This window comes from Elephantulus edwardii, unplaced genomic scaffold (assembly GCF_000299155.1).
Source record: "Elephantulus edwardii isolate Elephantulus edwardi_28Jun2011 unplaced genomic scaffold, EleEdw1.0 scaffold00090, whole genome shotgun sequence".
Taxonomy (NCBI): Eukaryota; Metazoa; Chordata; class Mammalia; order Macroscelidea; family Macroscelididae; genus Elephantulus; species Elephantulus edwardii.
The window spans coordinates 9,015,591-9,043,288 of NW_006399840.1; the positions used below are offsets into that span (position 1 = coordinate 9,015,591).

General features: G+C 39.2%; 1 protein-coding gene across 2 annotated transcripts in view; it reads right to left on the minus strand.

The window, feature by feature from the left end:
* Positions 1 to 22,244, minus strand: part of ESRRG (estrogen-related receptor gamma) — an 826,733-nt gene extending 804,489 nt beyond the window's left edge. Inside the window, exon 1 of one of the 2 annotated variants that reach the window (XM_006890562.1) lies at positions 22,131 to 22,244. The gene's annotated coding sequence lies outside the window, so the exon portion shown is untranslated. The remainder of the gene's footprint in view (positions 1 to 22,130) is intronic. The other variant, XM_006890563.1, reaches the window with a different exon arrangement.
* Positions 22,245 to 27,698: the final 5,454 nt, after the last annotated feature.

A 27,698-nucleotide genomic window follows, 5' to 3' on the forward strand; every position in this document is an offset into this window, starting at 1 on the left:
AACCAGTCTTAGATATTGTTGGTTTTGTTAATGTGTACCATAGAGTCAGAACCCATAACTGACCCTCTGGAAGGTTTTCAGAGACAGTTATTTGCACAGGAGGAGACTGTCCATCCTCCTGCGGAGCAGCTGGAGGCCTCAAACCACTTGCCTGCACCTCAGCTTCTTGCCACTAGGCCACCAGAGCTCTTTTATATACTAATAACCAGTTAATTTTAGCAATGTTAGAAATGGTCTCTAAACAACACTCCATCAAGTATCTTTGAGACAAAAATCTTTAATAATTGCTTACATTAACTGAACACTTTCTATGGGCCAGACTTACTTTCTCAGTCTTTTATATATACTAATTCATTTACAATGGTGCTCTGCAGCCTAGTGGTGAGAAGCTGTGTTGAAATCTCAAAGACGCATGGATCAAATCCACCAGCTGCTTCATAGGAGAAGGATAAACAATCTCCTCACTTGTGATTTACAATTTCTGAAAACCCACTGGAAGGTCATCTACGAGTATGTTCCGGCTTGACAGCATACAAAAACCACATCTTTTTAAATTGATACTTGAATGAAAGTTTATAGAGAACTTGGATTTCGACTCATTCATTGTTGTACATTTTCTTCCTTGCCCACGACCCCCAGTTCACTTTTCTCTTTTTGAAAAAAAAAAAAGTTTCATTGTTGTACAAGCCTCACTCCCCAGTCTGGACTGAACAACATTTAATGAGTTATATGCACTCTTATGCTGAGAATGAAAAATTAAGGAAGAATAGGGTTGCACTCATTGCCAGAAAGACTATTTCAAGTTCTATCCTGAAGTACAATGCTGTGCAATTGGATACTATACAAGATACTATTCAAGGAAGACCTGGTAATACAACAAACCAATAACTAAAGCCATCTATGAGGAAATTGAAGCTTTCCACCAACTTTTGCAGTCTGAGACTAATCAAACATGTAATCAAGATACATTAGTAGTAATTAGTTATTAGAATGAAAAAGTTTGAAACAAAGAAGGTCTGGTCATCGGAAATGATGCACTTGGTGACAGAAATGAGCCTGAAGATTGAATGAGTTTGTACAATCAATGATTTTGCCATTACAAGTACCTTTTTTAAAACCCCCAAATTGTGACTGTACACATGGGCTTCATGTAGTGGACAGCCCAGGAGTCAGAATGACTACATCTGTGGAAAGAATTGTTGGAAAACCTCCATAACAGCAGTCAAAACCAGGCTAGGTGCTAATGGTAGAACAGACCACCAATTATTGATGTGCAAGTTCACACCGAAGAGGAAGAAAATGTAAATGATATCTCAAGAACCAATTTTTTTTTTTTAAAAAGCCTTTAAGTCTGTGCTACTTGAAGTTAAAAATTGTATCAAGAATAGCTTTTGAGGCACTGAAAATAATAATCAAAGACCAGGTGACTTATGAGATGACATCAAGGATACAATCTACGAAGAAAGAAAAAGGTCATTACAAAAATTGGGGATAAAGAAAAGACCAAAATGAATATTAGAAGAGACTCTGAAAATTTCACTAGAATGACAAAAAAGCCAAAATAAAGGGAAAAGATGCCAAAGTAAAAGAGAGGAACAGAAGATTTCAAAGGACAGCTTTAGAAGGTAAAGTTTATGCCAAAATGTGCAATGAACTGGAGTCAGATAACTCACTTGGCATTTTGTAAGTGGGGAAAAAAACTAAAAAATAAACTCAGGCCTTGACTTGCAATATTGAAGGATCTTGGCTAAAAGCAGAATGTATCAGAAGAATGTCTATTTCTATTTTATGACTATGCAAAGGCATTTGACTCTATGGATCACAACAAATCATGGCCAACATCGAGAAAAATAAGAAGGAGTTCCAGAACACTTGATTTTGTTTATGTAAAGCCTATACTTCATAGGGTCGCTATGAGTCACCTGCAACCCAATGGCACTTACAACAAAAATATCAACATAGAGAGATCAGCTGGCCCAGTGGACAGAAAGCGATGCTACTAAGCCAAAGGTGGGTGACTTTTAATCTGTGGCCCTCGGGCCTGCCTTTCATTGTTTTTCTTCAGACATTCTTCTAGGTTATATAGCCCTGGTGTACAAGTTGCCGTACCGCGGTCACTTGTGGTTGCTGTGAGGCTGAACACTGTGACACGGATGTGTCAAATGCGTTAATTGTTGGCTACCCAATGCAGACAGAGAGTGGGGTGGAGCTCCCCGATGAAAACAAGTGTGGAAAGAGGAGTGACATCCACTTCCATAATAGCTTGCCTCCGGAAACCCTATGGACCTGGAAAGAGGATGAAAGGCATCCAAGCGTCGAGGACTCTCCTCCTTCATAGGGTCGCTATGAGTAGCCTGCGACTGGACGGCACTTAACAACAACAACAACATACTTCGATCAGGAAGCAGTTGTCAGAATAGAGCAAAAGAAATACTGCACAGTTAAAAATCAAGAAAGGAGTGTGTCAGTGATGCATCCTTTCTCTAAACCTTTTCAATCTATAGACAAAACATATCATTCAGGAAGCTGAACTTTATAAGGAGGAATATAGCATCAGGACTGGAGGAAGACTCATTAACAATCTGCATTATTCAGATAACACAACCTTGCTTGCTGAAACTGAGGAGGACCTGAAGCATCTGCTGTCGAAGGTAATGGACTGTAAGAAAATAAAGATTTTCACCACTGAACCAATTGGCAGAACCATGACAGATGGAGAAGCAATCGAGATTGTTAATAAAATTATTTTGTGGATCTACAATCAACATTCTTGCCACCAGTGGTCAAGAAATCAAAAAGACAAATTGCATTAGGAAAGTCTGCGGTCAGGGACTTCTCCAGAAGAGCAATGATGTCAGTCTAGAGACTAAGGTGTGCCTGATCCAGGCTAGGTTCTCATTTACTTGCTATGCATCAGACAGCCAGACAATGAATAAGGATGACAGAAGAAGAATTGGTGCCTTTGAGTTGTGGTGCTGAAGAAGAGCATTTAAGAAGCTTTAAGAAGAGCATACCATGGAATGCCAAAGGAACAAAAAGGTCTGTCCAGGAAAAGGTAAAAACCAAGTTGCAGAATTTGAAGCTTTCTCTCATACTTTGGGCATAATGCCAGAAGGGATAAGTCCTTGGAGAAGGGTATCATGCTTTGAATGGTGCAGGGACAGCAAAGGAAAAGAGGGCCCTGGATGAGATGGACTGACATAGTAACTGAGGCAATAGAGATAGGTGTGTTGGACCAAAGTGACATTGGCTCAGGTTAGGACAGGACTCAGATCTATTTTTAACAGTGTCATTATGAGTTGCAGTCGACTCAACAGCATGTAACAGCAACAACATGAAAAAAATCTTGAATGATACAGGAAGTATTAAAAGGAGATGGAAAGAATACACAGACACATTGTACCAAAAAGAATTGTCAACACTGAAAAATTTCAGGAAGAAATGATAAAGAGTCAATGATGATGAGGGAAGAAATTCAAGCTGTAGTGAATGCATTGGCAAAAAAATAAAAAAAAAAAAATAAACTCCCAGGAATTGATAAAATACCAATTGACCTATTCTAACAAAAAGACACAGCCCTGGAAGGCTCACTAGCCTAGGCCAAGAAATTTGGAAGACAGCTACTGGGTCACAGACAGTAAGAGATCCATATTTTTTCCCATTCCCAAGAAAGGTGACTCAAAAGAAAGTAGACATTATCAAACTATAGCACTAATATTACATGCAAATGAAATCTCACTGAAGATTATCTCAAAATAGTTCTAGCGGTATATTAACACAGAACGGTCAGAAATGCAAGCTAGACTAGAAAGGCAATGATATCAGATGGATCTTAGCTTAAAGCAGAGAATATCAGAAGGATGTCTATTTGTGTTTTATTGACTATGGAAAAGCATTTGACAGTGTGGATCATAATAAAGTATGACTAAAATAAAGAAGAACAGAAATTTTTGAACACTTAATTGTGCTCATGTGAAATCTGTACCTAGAAAAGAACAAGAGAATACGACATGGTTTAAAATCAAGAAAGATGTGAGTCAGTGCTGTATCCTCTCTCCTTACCTATTCAATATGTGTGTTGATCATATCATTCTAGAAGTGAGACTTCATGAAGGAGAATATGGTATCATGACCGGAGAAAGACTCATCAATATCCTACATTATAGAGATGCAAGTGAAGCGGTCTTAAAACACTTATTGAAGAAGATTTTAAAGACTACGCCCTTCAATATAGATTACATTTCAACATCAATAAAAAAAAAAATTCTCACCACTAAGCCAAAAGGCAACATCATGGCAGATGGGAAAAAAGACTGAAACTATCAATGTTTTCTCTTGCTTGTATCCACAATAAACACCTTTGGTACTAGCAGTTGAGAAATAAAAGACATGTTTCATTGGGAAATTCCTGAGGCCATAATTTATAAACTGTAATCCTTGGAAACAAGACAATTATTCAGAGCTCTAGTTTCCTTCATTGTAAAACTGATATTAAATTAAATAGAATGCATGCATAAGTTTGTTATAAAGATTAAATAAGTTATATATGCAATGGACCAAGATAAATTCTTGGCATAAGGTCAACATAAAAACTACTCCATTCTTCCTCTCTTTTCACCTTGGGATTCCATGGGTGATGTAATTAATTAAACACAGAAAGGCTGGCAGTTCTTATCCACCCAAAGGCATCTCAAGAACAACCTGGCAATCTATTTTGAAAGATCACAGACTTTAAATCCCTGTGATTTCAGTTCTGACCTGAATAGCATGGGCTTGCTATGAGTTGAAATCGACTTGACTACAATGGATTGAGTGTGACAGGGTGATGTTAGCCATACTGGTGGTGACGAAGTCTTGAACATGCTATGCATGGACTGCCAGGAGAACAAACAGGTCTGTCTTGGAGACAGTAAAACCAAATTTCTCCTTGGAGGCATGGATTTTGAAGCTCTGTCTCACATACTTTGGGCACGTGGCCAGAAGAGACTAGCCTTTGGAGAAGAACATCATGAGTGGGAGGGTGGAGGACAGCAAGGAAGAGAAAGACCCTGAAAAAGATGAACTGACACAATAACTGGGGCATTGGATTAAGGGGGTATGTGTATTTTATATATAGTTATATCCAACCACAGATGGACCTAGAGCTCAAAGCAATCTCCAAGGTTTCAACTTCTATCAACTAACTTGCTTTCTTTTCTACAATCAGAATGTTAGTAAATGTGCTGCTGCTACGTACAATTGCTCTGAGTCAATTTGGAAAGTAATCAGCATAGTCAGCACTTTGTTGCTGATAACAAATTGCTTGCAGTGAACCAACTGGTCCAAAATGTACCATCTTTAGTGGAGAAACATGGTTTTGAAAGACCTTTTACATTATAGTTCAAGAGCTATGTATTTGAATTCCAGGAAAGCATCTAGCTGTGATGACCTTGGGAAAGTAATTGAAACATTTTAACATTTGTCTTTGGAAAAAATGGTACACACCTCTTGGAGAATATTATATGAGCCATCATTGTGGTCATTAGGTGCCATCCAGTTGATTATGACTCAGAGTGATCCTATAAACAATGTATCTAAACTCTGTGCTATCTTCATTTTCTGTGATATAGCAATGAGCCCATTGTTATAGTTACTATGTCAGTCCATCTTAGTGAGGGTCTTCCTATTTTATGCTGACTCTCCACCTTTCCATGTATGTCTTTTTCTAAGGAGTAGCCCCACCTAACAACATGGCCAAAGTAAGTGAAATGAAGTTTCATCCTCCTTCCTTCTAGGAAGCATTATGGTTGCACTTTCTCTAAGATACAGTTTGGGATTTCTTGGCAGTCTATGGGATATTCAGTGCTCTTCTCCAATACCAAAACTCAATGGTATCAATTCTTTTGTCACCCTTATTCACTGCCCAACTTTCACATAAATAGCAGGTAACTGAAAAGATTATGGCTTATCAGGTGTGCCTTAGTCTTTAAACTGACATCCTTGCTCTTTAGCATTTTGGAGGAATCCTTGACAGAAGATTTTCCCAATGAAGTGTGTCTTTTTATTTCTCTACTGCTGTTACCACAGGTATTTATTGTGGATACAAGCAAGATGAAACACTGACAATTTCAATCTTCTCTCCAAATAAAGAGTTTATAGTAGGGAATAAAGTCTGGCTTAGGTAAAACTGGAATGGTAAGCCTATCCTGCATCTATATTATAATCTAACTCTATATTATAAAACCATGGGCTCAGGATTTGAACCTGATCTTTCTGTAATCCTTTTAGGATACAGGCTTACCATCCCAGTTTTACCTAAACTAGACATTTATTCTCTACTATAAGTTCTTCATTTTATAATTTGTTGATCAGAAAGCAGGAGTTCTTTCTCAAAATAATGCTAGTTTGGAAATTAGAAGGTACAAGTTCTACTCCTGGTTTGATATCTCTAAGTTGTGTGACCTTGAAGAAGTCATTTAAGCTCCAGTGCTTGTCTAAGGAGCCCTAGTGTTTATCTGTTAAAATGAAGAATTTCCAATTCTAGCCTCTTATACTCTAGGTTTTTCCTAGAAATAGATAGCAGATATCCACTGTCACTCATGTGATAATCAATTCTAACCACAGACTCTTCTCTCTGTCTTTGGAAAAGAAGATTCTGGAGAAGGGCCCATCACACTGGTGTGCCTACCGACTTCACTATCCTATAAGCGTGGTTAGGGAGAAGGTGGGCTGGGAAGTGTGAGAAAGTCATCCACCTCACAGCTGTCCCAGGCGGAACAGTACCGTGGATAAACAGCGTCCCTCTAGAGAGCTCTACTGGCATCTTGTCCTCATTCCTTTATGAAAAGTAAAATTCATAACATTGTGAAGAATGGATTGCCTTATACATGCAACAGCCAAAACCCCAACTGTAGGCGAAATCTGTCTGACAAAACCCCTTAACTGCTTTGATTCAGTTCTTAAAGGAGATTAGTGGTTGGAAGGTCACAGAGAAGCCAACCTGCTGCACACTGCAGTGTGGGTTTCAAAGCTTCCACTACTGAGGGAATCTCCTCACTTGATGCCCCTTCCCTCCATACCATTTAACCAATGAATCAACAAATAGCTTCTGAGCAAGGTTACCTGGGGTTTGCAGGTCACCTTAGATGATAGTTCAATAGAAGGAGAAAGAAAAACAGGGTTGGGTGGGGTTTTTTTTTCCCTGACTCCTCTTAAAGTTCCTGTGTTTAAAATCATAGCTGCCAGCAAAAGACTGTGTGTGGGTCTACTGCCCTCTTTTTCTCCCTTCCTTGAACCAATCTTATTCACAAAGAAAATGTAAGAGAACAAATAGAAGTTTTAAAAAGAAGGGATGGTAAGAAGGAGGGAGGTTAGAAAAGAGGAATGAAGAGAGAAATAATGAATGAATGAAAGAATGGATTTGACTTTTAGATTTCAGGAAGGTCAAACCATACAGCAAGTATATAGAAATCTTTCCACCATCTAGAACTGAGTTGGACTTGGGGGCTGGACTCTAGGTCTCTTGGACAACTTTTATCAATTATCTTCCAATGTGTCCCTTCTTCAAAGCTCCCAACCAGCATCCTAAGTCTTTCCTTAATCATTTGTGATCATTCAGTTAGCACAAGAACACAATAACCTTGCTCATTGTTTTTGAAATGTGATATTTATATAATCATTCTTGATCATAATGCCAAACTTTAAAAAAAAGAGATTAATAGAAAGTTGCTTCAGGGATTACAATAGTCTATTTTTTAAATTTTTCATTGTGATTTTAATGAAAGTTTACAGAAATTTGGATTTTTTTTCATTCATTCAGTTTTAGATATTTTTCTCACTACTCCCTCTTCCCTAGTTCGCTTCTTTTAAACAAATAAATATTCATCTTTGTTGTTGTTGTTGTTGTTGTTGTTGTTGTTGTTATGTGCCATCAAGTCACCTGCAACTCATAGCGACCCTATGTGCAACAGTTCTAAACTCTGCCCTATCCTGTGCCAAACTCATTGTTGCATAAAAAAAAAATCTTTCCAAGCAAGGTCCCTTAATAGCATATACACCTATGTTAACTCCCCTGTTAATTATCATTGGGTTTTGTATTTATGATTATCTTTGAGAATAAGCCATCACTAACACCAGGATTTATGTGATTTATGAATATCCTTCAAGTGTCTGAATCTCAGCTCCAGCAGTAAGATCATACTTACAACGCATATGTAACTTAAACATCCATAGCATCAGAGATCTTAGTAATTTGCATAAAACAAAAGCATACACCTATTTCTCATTTAAGCCACATGGTTGGGTTCTAATAGACCAGGCAGGTATGGCCCGAACAACGTAAACTTGTCTCCCATCTTGGCATTCTTCACTGCCCGGCAGACATCATTAATGCACAGAAGTCAGATCACAGATTTTAACCTCTGTCATAAATACAAAATGTCAGAGAACAAGAGAGTTAAGTGAAGAGTAGGTGAGTAATAGTAATATATTACTTTTGGCTTTTAAGAAAACATTATTTAAAAAATATAATATGGTACCCCTCGGAGGTAACAAGTGGCCAAGTGGATACTTGCCACTAGACCTGGGCAAACTTAGGATGTGAATATTGACTTTCTCTGCCCCATCACTTAGAGTGAGATTCTCCTTAATCCTATGTCTCCTTAATAAAAAAATAATAGCCAAACTTGTTACAGTATTCTGAGTTCTTATTAAATACTAATATGATGCTAGATGCTTCCTATATATTATCTCATTTGATCTAGGGAACCATCCATTGGATGTCAATTTATACCTTTGATTTCCATATGATATGTGGAAGCTTAGATACTTAGTTATTTAAAGTCATAAACACAGTGAGGTTCTGTGAAATCTTTTTAACCCACATCTGACACTAAAGACCATGTTCCTACTTACCCTTCACTGACACTTCTAGCCTAACATCCTCCAGCTTGGTAGATAGAGGCAAGGAAATCAACTAAAGGCAATGCATTCTTACTTTAACTTATCCAAAAATCTACTTCTACTTGGTGTTTCCATGTCTATTATTCCTTGCTCCATTTTCACCCTCAACCTCAATTACTACAGTTTTCTCTATTGCTTCTTTTTGATAAGTATAACTGGTATTAGAATAGCAAACAAACCATGAGACCACAGATTAACCATGACATTCTAAAGAATTTTATGGTCTAAAAGCATGCAAGAAGTACTTCCAACCTCTTAAAATCCTTGATTTTTTTAAAAGCAGCTTAAGCATAAGTATTATGTTAAAACTTGACACTTAACAGGTCAAAACAGTTTGCTAGACAAAAACCTTGAGTGTCTAGGGGTGTGGATGCTTTGCCTCTTTGACTTTAAAATGACAACTCCCATACTTTTTTTTCATGTGGTAACTGGGTCTATCAGAAATGAGCTATTAATGAAAAAGCAACCACCACAAATTCTATTATCCAGTGAAGTACCTGTATATGTACAATTATGCGCCTATTCAGACATGTGTATATGCTAAATGAGAGAAGTCATAAACATGCAATTCTCTTTTGTTTCCTGATGGGATGATTATTTATATCACCTGTGTGTGGAAGGAGGTATAATTCGGGAGACCAGCTCATGTCTGTTTCACCTTGAGACACACCACACCTAGAGACTGTCCTTGACTTCAAGGGCCTCTGGGTGGTTGACCCTCTGACTCTGAGCACATTCCTGCACATTGTGGACTAACTAGGTCATTTCTCCTAAGTGTGAAAAAGGGGGCTTCTGCCTGCCACTTTGCCCCCCAACACTAGAGTTTCTTCTTTCATTTGCTTTTGGTTAAGTGCCAGTATACCAAACAAACCAAGAGTTAATGTCAAGCATCATTTTAAGCATGGGTACTATTTACTAATTTCTTATTGGCTGGAGTTGAATTTATGAACATAAGTCTTTCTATATAGTGAAACCGTTTTGACCCGAGAAATGAAAACATTATTGTAAAACACTGTCCTTTAGAACTCAGCAAAAGTCCAAGCAGGCGAGCACCCCAAGGTTAGATAGAGCACTCCTCAGGGAGTCTACATGTGCTCATTACCCACTATCATGCACAAGTCGCTTCTTGAGCGAATAGTTTTCTGTTAAGACTGAGGTCACAAATTAATCCAGAGACTTAGGGTGAGAGAAAAAGAGTCAGCTGTGTCCTTCCTTAAAACCTAAAGGGAGGGAAAACGACCTTCCATCTTCAATCAAGCTGGAGAATTCATAATGTGCAATTAACGTGACCTTCCGTGAAGAAAGCCCCTAAATGCACAGATTTTGGTTGCTGTTGTTGTTTGTGTTTCTAAAACAAAGGTACTTACCAGTGAAAATCCACAAGTCATCACACTTTGCTCAGAAATTAGTTTGATCACCCTTCTCCATGGAAGCATAGACTGGGACCTCTTAATTTTTGGAGGTCACTACTTAGGTTGCTATAGGTAAAAGGGTGGGAGGAAGAGGACAGGATGAAAAGACAGACTTTCCCTTTAAAACGGAACAGAAGCTGATACCATATCACATGACCTTTTACCGTAATTTCTATTAAAATCATTTCATGTCTGGTTGCCTCTGCTCTCCTGGCTCATTTGTATTGTTTACAACAAGTCATTGCACTGGCAGTTAGTGGTGGCGGAATCCATGGTTACCCGTTTTTACATTCACTAGTTAAATGGAATGCAGCTCTGCTGTGGGTTTCAGAGAGCAAGCTCTTAAGAAACCACAATCCAGCTATCAATCAGACTAATCTGAGAGAAATTAATCTTATAAACACAAGTATTGTTGCATATTAAAAATTCATAGAAAGGGGGCACAGGCTTTTATTGGCTGGAGTTACAAAAGTGGACAAGTGGAGATTTGACTTAGAGCCTGGCAGTGTGCAGTCTGTGGTCTAACTGACAGCCATCCATGTTTGGCATCTAAAAAGCTTTCAAGGGTAATATGACTACCCTTTAAAACAAATCTGCCCCCCTCCAATTTTTTTGAGCATTTATTGTACCTGAATGCACTTAGAATATAAATAGTGCCTCGGTTCAGGTTAAACAGACTGCAATCCCAGCAAAGTAACTTAAACAGATTCATACAAGACTGTAAAACACCAGACAGACAGCGCCGGGTAGGATCCAATTAAGACAAAACCTCAGTGGAATGCTCTTTACGAGTAAATTAAAAGGGCAAACTAATATGTTTTGTTGAGAACAAGAATGGTACAAATTCATTCCATTGTTCATGGATTTATGTTGCTAATTCTTTAAAACACATTCCCCAAAGCGAACTTGTTTCTCGAGGTGGACATGACCAGCAATTATAATTTCTAATAAAAATTTAAAAGTTTTATAGTTTCCTGCCCACAATAATTGTCCCACAAGTCACATCGAAATGCTAAATGAGAACAGCAAATAGTTAAAGCTAACATATTACCACCCCATCTACTGCAAAGTCACTGTATCAGAAGCTAGAATTGATTTGTCTCCTCAGAACGAATTGAAAATGAATGTAACATAACGTCGGAAAAATCCCTCCTGCACTGCTAATCTGATATTGTATAATGGTTGATTGCTGTTTTGCCCTGCCCTATTGCTGCCTAAATCATACATACTCACACGTTCTGGGTTCTTCCAAGAGTTTGGTGCAGTTTCAAGGACAAATGTCTTAAGGAAGGCTCTCTACTGTGCAGCAGGGAGCCTAGCTCGGATCTGATGACAAGAGCACAGTGCTAAATCTGACAACAGAGAAGGAAACTTCCTGCGTGAAGAGGAGATCTTGGAAAGTCTCAGGGTTAAAGAGGCTGCTTTCAACGTGCTGGCTGATTTGCTCCCTGGTTGTGTATACACAGTAGCAGCCGATCTGTGTTTGCAGCCCTGCAGAAAGGAACCTTTACTGAAAACCAATGGCATCACATTTCAACCGAGCTGGTGCCAAGTGCTTGGAGAGCAAAGCAACCTTTGACAACTTCACATGATTCTAACCAGCAGACGTACCACACAGGTCAGGGAGGAGTTTTGGAAAGTGTCTCCCCACCGGGGGTTTCACTGCAGGTAAGTTAGTGCAGTACCGGGGTAACCAGACACTGTCACGAGCTGGACTTCCACAAAGGAATGTGTCCCTGGACTGGTCTAAAATGCTTTCTCTATCTTTGCTGTACTGATCTACCATCTACTGTATTTTAACAGAATGTTAAAAATGCATGCTGACTTTAAAAATATATTTTCCCTCTGGTGTATAAAACCTGGAAGTCCACAGTGTGTAACTTAAGCTGTGTTGAGTATGGAGACCTCAATAAACCAAAGAAAAAGGAATATAGCTGCATTTTGCCTCAAATTCAGAGTCTGTTTTGTTGGGGATCAATTTATTATAAGTAATGGGGAGTAGAGGGGTAGAGACTGCAAAATTTTAATAAAAATCTATTATATTGAGACTATGGGAATATTAAGAACAGGTAACTTATTATGCCATTTACAGTAGAATTATGTCCTTTAGTATTACCCATAATATGGATGAGAATGGACATTTTAGACCTTGTCAACTTCAGAAATGAAAGTAAAGTGAGAGATGGGCTCAGGGGCGGGGGGCTGGGGGGAGCGGGTGGGGGCTGTACAAACTTAATGCAAGTCATTGGTTAACCTCTTCATCATCTATGCCTTAATTTCCTTCCAGTCTCAGTGACAAGTCTAGGTTGTGGTATTTGATATAGTATTTTCTCACTAGTGCACATTTTACTTCAAGGTACAGGCTCTAGGATTGACAGTTTAAGAAAAGGCCACACTGACTGTATCAGAAGCACAAGGAAGTGTTCCCCTACTTATCTGAAAGCAGGCCCACAAGTGGTCTGAGTTGGAAGACTGGCACAATAGCTAAGGCCTTGGCTTGTCATTTTGGCTACACTATTGTTCAGAAATAATGATCATTCCCTCACATCGGAGAGCCTGCATAATGTATAACAGTGCCAGACTGAGTTGGCTTCTTACCCCTGCTTTACCCCTTTCTACCTGTGTGAGGCTGGAAGTTGCTCAACATCTCTGAACACGTGCTTCCTCATCTTTGAAATGGAGACGCCAGAGCTACAATACAAGACTATGAGAAAGATTTGAAAGATCATATATGTCAAATGCTTAGCACGGTATCTGGCATGCAAAGATTTCCCGAGCCTCCTTGGAGACAGGAACAAGGCCAGATACTGGGGCACAAACTCAATTAGGACATAGTCCCACCTCATGGGTGGTTCCTCAATGTTCAAGGATTTCCTCTATGATTTCAAGTACAAGGTATTTTCAAGTACGAAATATTTTCATATATTTTGTCTCATTTCATTTATAGGACAAGCCTATGAAATAGACAAGACTAGATGCCACAGGTCCAGAAGCATTCTCTCATTATACCTAAGGTCACTCTGATTTGGAGCTGATGTGACAGTCACCATCAACAACCTGCCCGATTCACTAATGGGCATAAAAAGGTGAGAGCCTCACGCTAGTGAATAGTAGCCAAAACATCAACCCAAATTCTCTGATTCTATCAAGCACTCTTTAAACAACGGAATCATTAAACCACCTGAAGATTGCTTTCCTCATTTGTTTAGCGTAAATCCAGGCTCTGGTAAATATTTATAAAAGCAATTAATAATTATTTCTAAATGCAAACTTGATCCCAAGACATTTCTTGCTTTCTAGGTTCGCTGTAGTTGTAGATTTTACAGATAAGAGCATAGAGGTTCTGTTGATTACTACCTTGTAAATCAGAACAAAGCACACAGCCAATAAATCTCAGGCAAAAGGCAAGCAGATTTTTGAACACACACACACACACACACACACACATCTCAAAAAACTCAAATCCCTTCTGTAACAGACATTCATCATGAGATCCTCCTCGAAAATAAAAATACCCTTAAATTGAGATCTATATAATAGAGTTTGAGAGCTCAACTTACACATTTATTACATTAATGAATTCTAACCTTAAGCCCTGAGAATTCTTTTCCAGTGGCATTTATATCATAATTTGTAAGTATTTACTGCCAAACAATGACTTCTTCAGCCTTAACAGAACTCCAAGAAATTTAGATTAATATCGATGTCATGGCAAAAGTGCCAATGACAGGCATTGTTTGGAACAAAGAAAACAATTACGGACGACATTGTTTTTGTTTCCAGAATCATTTACTTGCTTATTTAGACAAGCTGTGGCCATCTGTAAGGGAGAGGAAATATGCTCCTCCAGCGCTGGCAGCGCATACGTTAGAATTATCGGACTTGCTAACATCTTATACATTTAACTGGCCAGCTGCATACTATTTCCTATTTCCTTCCTGGGGAAAAAAAAAGAAAGAAATAATATGTAAAGTGTCTACCACAGTGCTTGGTACCCAGTGGACAAGACATGCGCCCACATAAAGATCACGTTGAAGCTGAACAAATTCTCCAAGGATCTGGCCAGACCAGTCAGCAACCTGCTGGAGGGCCTGCTGTGTGTCAGCACTGACTTGACTGTACACAACAACAAACATAGCAACAACAACAGTCCTCAAAGGGAGCTTCAGTGGTTTAGCGGTAAAGAGTTGAACTTCCAACCCACGGGTTTTTGGTTGTTTTTTTTTTCAACCCACGGGTTTTAATCCACCAGCTTCTCCACGGGAGAAAGATGGGCTATCTTCTTCCTTGCTCTTTAGAGCCTCTGAAAACCACTGGAGGGTCAGTTATGAGTTAGTTCTAACTTAACGGCACATAACAACAGCAATGGTTAGCAAGAAGAAGTAGTTCATACACTGACTCTTCTTTAGCACGTGGAATGAAATTTTGTCATTTACCCAAGGCTGTTTGGTACCATGAAGTCATGGCTGTCCCATTGACAGAGTACAAGTACTCCTCAGCATGACCTCATAGAAACCAACTGCCAGTTGTATCATACGAAGCCCTTTGGGTGGGTTCCAATAGTCAATCTTTCAGACAATATTTGAGAACATAACTGTGCCTATCTGTACTTTCGCATCCATCATTCTCTTCATAACTCTTCACAATGAGAATTCACAATTCTGTTAAGAAGGAGATTAGCTTATTCCCATTTTCACTGTTGATAAACCAAGTCCTAAATTCACTGTCATCAAGTCACGCCAACCCTCAGCAATCCTATAGGACAGGGTAAGGCTGCCCAGAAGGTTCTCAAGGCTGTAAATCTTTGTGCAAGCAGACTGGACTGTCCTATCTTTCTCACCTGGTGCCACTGATGGATTGAAGTCACTAAACATTCAGAAAGCAGTCAAACTTTTAACCACCGTGCCAATGAAGCTCCTTAGAGATGCTAAAATTCCAGAGAATTAAATAATTCTATAAGATTGTATAGGCAATAAGGGGCCAAACAGAAATCCCAAATTGAAGTTCTAACTCTAATCCCAGAATGTTTCCTGAGAATATACTATGGTTTTCCTTTAGGCAAACTGTACACATACCAATTTTGCTTTAAAAAAAATCCCACAGCTCACTTCAAGGGAAAACAGGCTACTTTCTTTCTCTCCTTCTTCTTCTTTTCTCTCTCCCCTCTCCAATCCCTCTGTACATCACCCATGCCTCCTTTGTTTTCCTTTTTTTCTCCTTTTTATATATCTTGGCTAATAAACTCGGAGAATAATCTTTTTCTCTCTCCATTTGTCCTTTCTCATTTTCTATTAAATTTGTATGTCAAAAAATAAATCTTATCCCTTAAAAGTAGCAATAGTGTTGCATTACTTCAAGGGAAAGAACAGTCATATATTTCAGTATAAAACCAAAACCAACCTCATGGCTGTTGAGTTGATCTCAATTCACAGTGACTCTGCATTGGGATTCTGAGTCTGTTAGTCTTAAAGGAAAGAGAATGCACATTTTTCTTACTCAAAGTAGCTGCTGGATTAGAACCACTGACCTTTAGCACTATGCAATATGTCACCAGAGCTCCTTATTTGACATAATAAAGAATCACTGCAACTAACCTCTCAAAACTCTAGAAAATGTCTGAAAGTCTTTTTTTCAAAATTTCTGCAATAGTTTCCAATTTATCTCTTTAATTTCTAGTCGTACCTGCAGTCTCTTAACCACTGACCCCCATCACCACATATGTAAATGATATACAGTTTCATTGCCTTTATATGTTTATCAACTGTATCACAATACAATTGTTTTTCATATTATTTTCACCACTGTATACAATACTCCATAAGTAACAACAGGCTTTATGATCTAGTTTAGAAAAGTAATCAGTACTTAAAAAACTGTTTTCTGTGACAAAGTGTGTTTTGAGTTTCTAATAATTAACCTGAAATATAACTTTCAATGAAAATTGGACTCTAAACATAGTATCATTGGACCTTGGCTCATTTACTATTTGCACATTTTAATAGTTCATTTTATGGTAGGAAGCCATTATTCAGTAAATAGTTCTTTTACAGAAGAGAAATAAATTAAAGTCTATGAATTAATTGATTTATTATTAATCACTTAAATCAGAAGTATTCAGTCACCATCTAGTCAATGCCCTCATTTTGGAATAAGGAAGCGTAAGTCCACTGTGGTTCTCTGACGAATGGACAGATGGGTCGTCCATAAACTCTGCTTAGCACACCACCTTGGCTTATCGTTAGCTGAAGACATACAAATCAAACAATACACCCAGCAAATTTCTAACACTGAAGGACATCAGTCCAAATGACTGTCAGATCAAACCATTCACATTAAATAGAAAGTTTATTTCTACTAGCAGAGTAGAAGTGTTATTCTGAATAAAAAATCTTTGGGTTTCTTTTGGATATACAGCCTGGATTTACTGCATCAGTATGGCCACACTCTCTAAGAGCCCTGTATAACTCGCTAACAATTTCCCTGATTTATGTTTTAAAATATACAGGGCATGAAATGATGTCGGCAACCTTAACATTTTTCTCAAGAACATTGTTGAGCAGAAGATATATTCTAAAAAAAAGTCATGTTGAGAAGCAATTATATTTGCTCCACCAAAAAAATAAAGAAAAGCCATTAGATTTTTACCTCATCAACAGAAGAAAAGAAGATAAAAAGAAGAAGGATGAGAAGAGAGTGAACAGGGAGGAGGAGGGGCGAGGAAAAGGAGGAACCTGTTTCCATAGAAGATTTACAAGTAAAAAAGCGATTGTCATCCTGAGTAAGAAAATGTAATAAATTGTCCTCCAAAGCACAGTTTATGGATAATATATGGTTACAAACAGTAACACGCTATATAAATGTTAGTTATTCTTGTTGTTAGTATTTAACATACATGGAAATTTGCCTCACAATCTATAATTGTGTTAATAAAAGTAGGTATTCATAAATATAAATTATATTGGTCATAAAATCAGCCTTATTAACCTAATATATCTTCGAGTGAGACCAAATTCAAATGGGCCACTCTTGTAGCACAGATATGTAAAAATATCATTTATCTAACCACGGAAATATCTATCAGTAATAGGAATACCAATGCTTTTGCTATGCTTCATATAAAGTTTACATCCTGAATGTGAATTTTTAAAATAGTAGAAAAATTACTGTTAAATACTCATATTTGTCAACTTTAGAAAAAAGTCATAAGTATAAGGGACATTAAGGACATTCCTTAATTCACTTCTATTGTAAAGTCAAGGTTATTTACTCCAACAGATATGCCTTTTAAAAACAGAAATGTTCATAAATAAAATATCTTGGAATCTCCAATGTCTTGCACTCAATTACAAGACTCTAAGATGGCCAACTTGGAAGTAATAATCATCACCTTGCTTAAATAAATAATCCCTTGCAATAAATATATAAGCAGGACACAACCTAAAACTGTAACTCCATCTTTGCTCCTATGGGTCTTATCAGCATAATGTAACAAATTTCCACCTAATATCTGTATATGCTGTCTGTGAAAAGTGTAATGGGAAGTGGGATGTGCAGCCAATGAAATGGAGTAAGTAAGTAAGGAGGGAGGTGGCCTTTTGGAATGAGAAATAACCAGAGGTGAATAAGAGGATGTCATTTAATCTCCAATTAAAAGAAAACTTTCCTTCCTATGTGTTAAAGACACATACAGTCATAACATTTTTTTTTTAAAAAAAAGGTCTAGTTCAGGAATGTTTTTCTTTTTTAGAAATTTCTTCGACTTTTTCCAGTTTCCTAAACCTGAGGGTTTAAAAGTAATAAGGGTATGGGAATCCACATTCCAAATGGCTGTATCACTTTCTACATATATCTCTTAAAAGAAGGTTCCAAAATTTCCCTTTCTTGGCACGTCTATTTTTGATCCTAATTTTAGTATTAAACTGTGTTGAAAATAATTTAAAGATAATGCTGGAGAAAAATGCATAAGCTCACCCGCAGCACCCCATCTCCACCCCCTAACACACCAGAGTGTCACCTAGAAGAACTTGCACCTTCATCCTTGCACTGATTTCTAAGGTTCACTTACTCTCCATGGCTGACAGTGCTAAATTAAAGCAGAACTGCAAAGGTTCATCATTTTAAAACTTTACAGTTCTGACTACAGAGTGACAAGAAGAAAAGAATTTGTTTGTTCAACAGGCCTCACTACATTATTTTGACTTTTAAAAAGACATTTTAAATGAATGGGGGAGAGGGGTGGTAATCACAGTATCATGACACTTTGTAATCACTGCTTCCTAACAGCAGACGCTATTGTTCATGGAGAAATGTTCAGTTGGTTTTCTCATACCAGTGGTTCAATTGAAAGATTCACCAACTGTTCCCTGGAGAAAACCTAAGATCTGCATTTAAATGGAGATATAGCATTTCCAAATGCACAGTACCTAGAAGGCAGATACTGTCAAGGTTTCTTAGTGAGAATAACTCAAATTGTATTAGGTACATTTCAATGCTGGAGCTATCCCCATTTCATTGGACTCAGGCTATTTCCATAACATTCTTTTCCACTGTGCATTCTTTCCAATATTTGTCCTGGGAAGTTAAAATTAAACCTGGCTCTCTACTCAAGTCCTCACACTAACAACAAGCAATTACTACTGTACATATCATTTCTGATGTGTACAGAAAAAAAAGATAGCTTAGCCAGAAATGTTAAATAATTGAGAAGTATAATGACTTAATAGAGTAGTAAGCTTAGTTTACAATGCAGTCAATTTAAAGCCATAAAAATACTGTGTAAAAATTTTATCTTGTGGTTGACCATTACATATCCTATCTATTATTCAAAAGTATCTCAATAGTGTTTTTATTCATTAATGTGGCTTTTGGCATTTCCCTCAAAAATCTTTCTGTTCCCAGAGTTTTCCAACAATTGTGAAACAAACACAAGTCTCGTATCACAAGTTTCCCTCACCAAGATAATGAGATTTTTCAATGTCTAATTGAAGTCAATTTCACAGGTCAATCTGTGAGGCATACTTTTAACCTCCTCAGATATGATTTGTTTTGCACTTAATAGAGAGAGAATCAAGCAAACAAGACATGAAATAAAGAAAAGGGCTAAAACTACTTGCACTGACACATCTGTAAGCAAAAGGAGAACCTCATAACTAACCCTTTTTCCTGTGACACACTAATCCCAGGATTTGTCTGTATTAGAAAATGTCATGGGGCATGAAGAAAGTTTTGCCTTGAGTGAAGGTGCATAGCATGTCTGTGAAGAAGAAAATAAAAAAAGAGAGGGGGGGGGACACTTAGGATAAATTTCAAACATAAGCCCATTACCTCTGGCAGGCTCTCTAACTAAAATTCTAGCTTCTGCTGCTGTGCCCCTGTAAACAAGGTTATAGAGAACAGCCCCAGATCCTCTGCTCAGCAGCACTTTCCCTCAGAGCCCTTCAGCTGTCTGCTTAGTTAGTTATACCTTATCTTGCTGCACTGCCATTCTCATGCTGATTCAAATTCAGAACTCAAAATGAAAGATGAAATATCTGCCAGATAACTTAATATTGAAATCCTGTTGCAGTAATAAGTGGTGCTCCGTTGGAGATGGGAACATGGCTCTCTCTTAGTAACCTTTTAATTTCTGGGAAAATGGTACCGAATAAATTGAGAGGCACACACATGGAAACCTAATCAATTGATTTGGTCCATTTTATCAAAGCGCCACCCATCAGACCTCCTTTCCTCCCCTCACACTTCCAACTGAAGACGACCTGCAGATTCCAGTATATACCATGCATGAAGTAATGCTATTTTGATTTTTAAAGAAACTGTCATTCATCTACATGTCTTATACCCTAGCCAATAGACACTTTTATGTGAGACGGTGCCATTCTCAATATACTCATTTCTTTTTTTTTCTTTTTTTTTTTTTCTCAATATACTCATTTCTAACTACAATATTGGTTGGAAGACTTAAAAGAATTTTTAAAGGAAAGAAATAAGAAAATTTTGCACAACAGATAAACGTATATATGTCTAGGTCAGCTAGGCCTGTTTCATTATGTAGTGAGTCTATTCACATTTGAAAGAAACACCAACCAGAAAAAAGAATGACTATCAGTTTCCTTTCATCTCCATCACTGTTTTTGTCTTTCATGTGTCTTCTCTATGACAGTCATCTCTCAGTTCAGATCAGAGAACTGTTCAAATTTCCCTCTTTCCCACAATGACAGAACTGTTTCTCAGGTTGGTTAACTCATTTTGGTAGCATCAAATCTACTGAACAGAAAGGGGCTAAAGAACTCTGAGCCCACTCCTCAGTACCATTTTCCTCCCATTTTCTCTGGGTCATTTCTTCTCCCCACCCCACCCCTTTGCTTGCTGCTTCTTAATTTGGCAGCTTTCCAAACATACTCCCCTATTTGGCCTTTGGACAGCATGAGAAAAATCAGAGTTTTTCTTCAAAACTAGACTCAGCCCATTCAGCTGCCCCTAACACTTCAAACTTACCTGCAGATTCCTTGACCTAAAGTATTCAAGCAGGAGTGTTCTTAAAGTAGTAGGAAGTCATGTGTGGAGCTAACAATTTCTTTAAAACCACATGCTGAAAATGTCTTTTCTTGCTTTATCTGTCTTTTTTTTTTTTTTTTTTTTAGGACACAGAGAGGGTGCTATTTCCAACCTTGCTTTCTGGTTTATGTTAGCAAAATCATTTGCTTTCTGCGTGTGTCAGTGTCTTATTGCACGGCCACTGGTTCTGGTACTACAACACAAACAGAGCAAACGTGTTTCCCTAGCTTAAGCAGACCCATGTGTCAATTCACAATATTACTAAAGCAAGCACAAGAAATAAACACATACATAATCATTCTACAGCACTGAAGCTTGGGGCTTGGGGGAGGGGGAGTGGAAGGGTGTCTCCAGGTCCTTCCTGACTGTTCCAGAATTGCTCATTAAGATTCTTAGGGGGGAGGGGGGCTGCAGCTAGGAAAATGGTGTCTGGAGGGCAGGGAGGGGAAGAGGGGAGCTTTGCCCTCTGAGTCTTTCTCTTAGAATCTCCAATAACCAAACCTGGTGAGGTGGTGGGAGGAAGGCTTCTATCCTGTGGACCCTTCAAGAAAGAGTGGAAGGGTAGAAGGGGGTGGGTATTTTGAAATACTGAACATTGGGATCAGGTGACCCTGCAACTTTAGGGATTCCCTCGGGAAGGTGAAAAGGTTGAGGAGAGGGAAGGGAAGGAGGCTAGAGGACCCGGAGGAAGACACCTAGGACTATAGCAGCAGCAAATCACCGGAAAGAGTACCAACCTGCCACAGCTGTGCTAAACTCCAGCCCCCACCGAAGCCCCCCCTCCCCAGACCCCTGCCCGGCTCCCCTCTCTCCTAAAAGCCAAGGACTCACCTCCCACCCCTCCTGGGCACAGTGTCCTAACTCTGCCCACACTCTTTGCCACTTTAACAAGCACTGAAGTCTCTCTCCAGGAAGGGGGATGGGAGGGGTGTTTCAAGAACAAATCTAATTGAAATGAGAATCTGTGTCTCCAGCACACACGCTGACAGTTTTGGAGTCACGGTAAGGCAAGTCTACAAGAGGTGGGCACTACTTAGGGGGGTGTTCTTGAGGGGAGGGGTTGCTTTTTTTTTTCCTTTTTTTTTTTTCCTTAAGAGACTCTGCTAAGCAAGTGAAGGGGGAAGGAGGTAGCAATAAAGATTTCCACCAGGACGGCCAATAAAGAATGCCCCAGATGCCAATGTCTGTCTCCAGATGTGCATGAGAAGGATTTGGACCGGTTACCTTGGCAGGGTCAGAACTGCAGCAGGTTAATCGGGTGAGTCGTCGGGGATTTTAAAGAAGCCGAAGCCGGTTTCTTGGGCTATGAAAGTCTACAAAACCCCCATGCAGGAACATTGCACATCTTACACACGCCTCCTTTAACTGGGCTCCCGCGACCTCGGCAGGCGAGGGGGTGCTGGCCGGCCCGCCGGCGGCAAGGGCACGGCCGCCCGCTCTGCCCCCGCGGGCGCGGGCCCGGCCTGGCCCCCCGGGTCCGCGTCCCGAGCGGCTGTGCACTCACCGAGCCGGGCTGCGAGGGGCAGAGGGGCGCCCGCGGCTAGCCGGAGTGCCGTGGCGCCTCCCTGTGCTCTTGGTAGCGTCGGTCCGCACTCCCTGTGACCCAGGACGTCATGATGCCTGTCTGTTTTCTCAATGATAACTTGGCAGAAGAAGAGAGAGGCTGCCAGGTTCTCCTCGGGTGGTTACGTGGTATGTGCACGTTTCTGTTTGCATGCGTTTCTCTCTCTCTTTGGAAAAAATAAATATCTATCTTTTTTTAAAAAAAAAAAATTCCCGGCACTGTCATGATTTGATTGCCTTATTGCGTTTGCATAATTGACGCCTCTGGGTGTATGTATATGTGTGTATGTGCGTGTGGTTCTCCCCCACCCCCTTTAAATTCTGCTGCTACTGCCGCCGCAGCCGCTGCAATCCGAAAGCAAGCATGCGTTCATCTTTTGTCTTTCATTTTACCTTCAGGGTGACATTCAGTACCAACTGCTCCCTTTTGACCGCCGCCTATCCCCGCGTGGGTAAAATAAATTTTTAAAACGTGGGAAGGGGGGAGGGAAGAAGGAAGAGCCCCCCCAAAGCCGGAAAACTGGGGTTTCCATTCCTTGAGCTACCTGATCCCAAAGCTACCCGGCCCACCCCCCAACCCTGAAAAACCATTTCCCCCTCTACCCACCGGGCCCAGGCAGAGAATCGGGACCAAGACAGCGAGGAGCATCCACCCAGCGCCAGACACTCATGTTCGCGGTTCGCACTTGCTGACTTGCATCTCTCAGGAGCATTCCCAGTGTGTAGGCCTCTCACAACTGGAGCTATTTTTGTCTCCCAGAGATGTTCTTTAAAGCCTTTTAAAATGGGGAGGGGGCAGGGAAGGGAAAAAGAGAAAGAGAAGCCCAAGCCCCTGTTGGAGAGGCTAGAAGGCACAGGATAATATTTCGGGGGGGCTGCTGGCTTCTGACCCACCAGGGAAGTTTGGAAGGGCAGAAAGGATAATTAGTTTTTATTTGGATTGTTCTGCAGTTGCAAGACAATGTTATTATTTTTTTTAAGTACAAATACAGTATTGTTGACTATTTTGTTTGTCATTTTGATAGTCATGTTCTCAACAATGAGTAGGGAAAGGCCTCCAGAATAAGCTTTAATATACATTTCCACAGATAGCAGAGAATGGGTTGTAAATGATGTGGGCACAGGGCAGGTAACGCACAGCCCACTTCCTTTTATAGTATTTCACTTGCTTACATTGTTTGGTATGTTTTATGGAGTTTATACTGGTCATAATCTATCTCCTCACAGGTGTATATTATGGATGAATTGCTAGTGCCAGGGCCAACACTTTGCTGCTACTTCATCACTGGCTAGTTTAGTGAAGTAGGGTGGGTTTAGGATTTTGTTTTCCCTCACGCCTGTTGTTGACCTTGACCACCGTTGTGCAGTGGAAAAGTCACTGATTCCAACTTCCTAAAAGATGATAGCAGATGCCAAGGTTGAAAAAAAAAAGAACACATTTTAAAAAACAAAGCTGATTGGGAGAAACCTTTTTTAACTCATCCAAGATCATTGGCAGCAGCTGTAGATTTAAAAATAGTGAACCTACTTGAGAGGCTGCTTAAGTTTACTAAAACTAGTAGTAACTTCTTCAGTCTTTTCCCTTCAAAGCCGTGATCCAAGAATCAGTAGCAAATTCTATAAGGAAAATATCAGATAATCAGAGTAAGAAAAAAAGCCGTCCTGAGGCTGATCTGATAGGAAGGGTCTGAGGCCTATTGACTGGTCATCAGATGCCGACTCTTCACTCTTGACAGGTGGACATAGTGAAATGTCCACTCTTTGTAATGCCCAGAGAGAGGATGGCTTAGTACAGTCTTACAGGCTATTTGAAAGTTTTCAGAGTCAAAGATGATTTTAAAGTGTGCAAGGGCTTATTCAAAACCAGAGTAGGGATCATCTGTAGATGTCATTGGTAACTCTTCAGTAACCAAGAACAATCTGTTAATATTCCACCTACTGATCTAGTTCAATCTCTCCCCCTCCATCCCCCTCACTTTTTACTTATTAACCTTTGAACCAACGGGACCCTTTATAGACTTACCAGAAAGGGAAAGTACTACAAAAATCTGACCTAATTTACTTTCTGGAAATCCAATTTTATTTAGTTTAGTTTTCTCTTTTCAAACAAATGCCTTCTTTGCTATCTGTTATCAGCCCACATGCGAGGGGGACAGCCACGAGGTTCCCTTACCCAGGGCTGAGATGTTTGAATAATTTGCAAAGGGTAGATAGGGAGAAGAGTTCTTTATTGTTTATACAACTTCAGAAGCTACAAACTACTTTCAACACTTCATTTTCTGGCTTCATTATAAATATTATATTTCATATTATCACGAGCATGTTCACTTTAAGTTCCCAACCAGACCAAAGGGCATAAAGATGCTTACTAAGGTAGCTAGAATGAACAGAAAACACTATCTCAAGCTTTTTTCTTATACTTCTTGTTGTTATATCCCAACAAGTCAGTTCAAAGTCATAGCCACTCTGTGAAAGCACAACAGGATGACACTTTGTCCAATCCTGTACCACCCTCACAATTATTGCTGTATCTGAACCCACTCTAGCAAGAGATCTCCTTAAAGGTCTTCTTTTTCAACGATCTACTTCATCCTTCTCCACGGATTTCTGCACGGTAGCAAGTCCAAAATACATGAGATAAAGTCTACCTTAGTGCCTATGGAGCATTCTGACTGTATTTCTTAAAAGACAGAGTTGTACATTCTTCTGGCAGATCACGGTGGCATCGATCTTCTTTGCTAGTATCATAATTCAAAGAATCAATCCCTTTTTGCTCTTCCTTATTCACGGTCCACTTTTCATTTTCACATGAGGCAACTGCAACATCATGGTCTGGGTCAGGCACACCTTAGTCCTCAAAGTGACACCTTTGCTTTTGAACATTTCAAAGCGGTCTTTTGCAGCAGAACGGACCATTGAAACAGCCTTTTGATCTTTTGACGATAGCTTCTGTGGGAGTTGACTGCAAAAGAAATCCTTAACAACTTCAGCATCACCTCTGTTCAATCACGATGTTCCTTATGGTCCAATTGTAAGGGCTTTTTTTTCCTGAATGCCCAGGTATAATCCATACTCAAGGCTACACAGTCTTTGATCTTTATCAGAGTGCTTCAATTCCTCTTTACTTTCAGCAAGCATGGTTGTGTCATCTGTACATCACAGATTGTTAATGAGTCTGCCTTCAGTCCAGGTGTTGTGTTTTTCATATAGTCTAAATTCTCAGGTTATTACCCTAGCATCCAGATTGACTAAGTACTGTGAAAGGATACACTCTAACACACATCACTCTTGATTTTAGACTACACAGTAGCCCTATGCTCTGTCCAAGCAACTTTTTTCTGGTCTGCATACAGATTCTGCCCAAGCACAGTTAAGTCTTCTGAAATTTCAGTTCTCCACAATGTTACCCATAATCATTTATTATCTACAGAGCTGAATGTTTTTACATAGTCAATAAGACACAAGTAAACATCTTTCTGGTATGCCTGCTTTCAGCAAAGATTTTTCTGACATCAGAAATGATATCCTTGTTCCACAGCTTCTGAATTTGCTTCGAATTTCTGCCAGTTCCCTGCCAAAACACTGCTGCAACTATTTAAAATTATATGCAGTAAGGTTTTACTTGCATGAAATAAAGTTAATGATACTGCTCAAGTTTCTGTATTCTGTTGGGTTGCCTTTCTTTGGAATGGGCATCAATATGTATCTCTTCTAGTAGATTATTCAGGTATCTGTTTTACAAGTTTCTTGACATAGATGAATGAGCACTTCAGTGTTGCATCTGTTTGTTGAAAAATCTCCCCTTTTTGGTGAGAAATTTGACAGGAATTTTGCAAATTCCTCTAGGCCTTGGTTTGTCAACAACACTGTCAGTGTAACTTGAAGTTCTTCCTTCAGTGTGTCAGTTCTTGATCATATGCAACCTCCTGAAATGATTGAACACTGACCAATTCTTTCTGGTGCAGTGAACTCTGTGCTCCTTTATCTTCCCTTGAGTTTTTAGCATCTTTCCCCATTTTGCCCTTAGAATCCTTCACTGTTACAACCTGGGGTTCATTTTTTTTTTCTCTTCATTTATTTACTTCTTTCAGTTTGAGAAATTTCAAACATGCGCCTCTTTTTTGTTTTCAATTGCCAGATCTTTGCATATTTCATTATAATACTTTGTCTTCTTGACTCACTCTTAGAAATTTTCAATTTGGCTCTTACAGCTTCATTATTTCTTCCATTTGCTTTAACTATCTTCAAGAGCAAGTTTTACATTCTCTTCTTGAATTCAATTTGGTATTGTCTTTCTTCCATGGCTTTTGAATGAACTTTTTTCTTTTTTCCTATATCATATCGTTGATGTCATCCCACAACTAACATGATCTATCATCATTAGTATTCAATGTATAAAATCTCATCTTCAAATGGTCACTAAATGCAGATGTGATATACATATTTGCTCTCATAGACTGGTTTGAATTTTCCTCAGTTGCAACTTGAATTTGCATATATGAGCATTGATGATTGGTTCTGACGTCAGCTCCTGATTTTGTTCTGAGTGATAATATTGCATTTCTTTCTCTTTTCAAAGATAGAGTACACATAATTCCTGTACATTCCACCTGGTATAATCTATCCAGGCCATAGACTTTGCAATTGTTTGCTATGCATCAGAAAGCTGGACAATGACTAGGGATGATAGAAGAATTGATGCTTTTGAGCTGTGGTGCTGTATTGGATATACCATGGACTATTAGGAGAACAAAAAGGTTCATCCTAAAGAGGGTGAGACCAGGATGCTCCTTGAAGGCAAGGATTCTGAAGCTTTGTCTGACATACTTTGGGCATGTTGCAAAGAGGGACCAGACCTTGGAAAGGGACATCATGCTTGGAAGGGTGGAGGGGCAGCACAAGAGAGTAAGACCTTCAGTGAGATAGACTGACTCAGTAACTGAGGAATGAGGGTAGGTGTGTCAGAGACAGTAAGATTGGCACAGGATAGAACAGGATTTAGGATTGCTATGAATTGAATGAGACTCGATGGCACAGAACAACAATAAGTTGTCAAAAGGTATTTGCAATAAATAAATAAGTCATTAGTTTTGCAAAATTCTGCCATGCACTCTTTTGATGTAGTTTCTATCACTACCGAGCCATATTTATTATTATTATTATTATTAGCCACACACAAGGGTCTTCTACAACCCTTTTTTCATCTTGTGTTAGGGCACATGACATTAT